Consider the following 709-nt stretch of genomic DNA (forward strand, 5'->3'; position numbering starts at 1 on the left):
GTGTGAGGCAAATGGTGGTCACACCAGATACTGACTGGTTTTCGCTAAAATGGTTTTCATTTTAGAGTGGCCTTTTATTGTGGCCAGCCTAAGTCACACCTGTGCAATAATCATGCTGTCTAATCAGCATCTTGATATGCCACACCTGTGAGGTGGATGGATTATCTCAGCAAAGGAGAAGTGCTCACTAACCAGAGCATGTGAGCGGAGCGGAGCGTGCGCTCAGCGCCACTCGCTCAACCCAGAATGCCGTTTGGTGATTTGCTTGTTCGAGATCGAGAATCTGTAGAGATCGAGAATAGTAGAGCAGTTATGGAGTTCAGATATTGTTTCAACGAAGTTTCAAGCCTTATACATAAATGTAAAGTAAAAATCAAAGTTAAGAATGAGCAGGGAGAAGAAACTGAGAGGGAGAGCGGGGAGACTTAAAGTTAGTACAGATTCATATTGATTACAGAGAGCACGAAGATGTGCTACGCAAACATGGTGCAGCAAAAGGTGAGCTAGTTACATACCATAATAAATGAATAAACAGGTAGGCTAAGGTTATATTCGGTTGTACGGAGCCCCGATCATGACATGCAGACAAAATCACAGCCATAAATTTAGAATAGGCTAGTTCTCTTTTATGCTAGGACTACATTATGGCCACGAATTAAGTATTTGTTCTCTTGTTTAGGCTTAGCTGCCACGAATTCATTCGTTCGTT

The sequence above is a fragment of the Sinocyclocheilus grahami genome, unplaced genomic scaffold (assembly GCF_001515645.1).
Source record: "Sinocyclocheilus grahami isolate Dianchi unplaced genomic scaffold, SAMN03320097.WGS_v1.1 scaffold5314.1, whole genome shotgun sequence".
Taxonomy (NCBI): domain Eukaryota; kingdom Metazoa; phylum Chordata; class Actinopteri; order Cypriniformes; family Cyprinidae; genus Sinocyclocheilus; species Sinocyclocheilus grahami.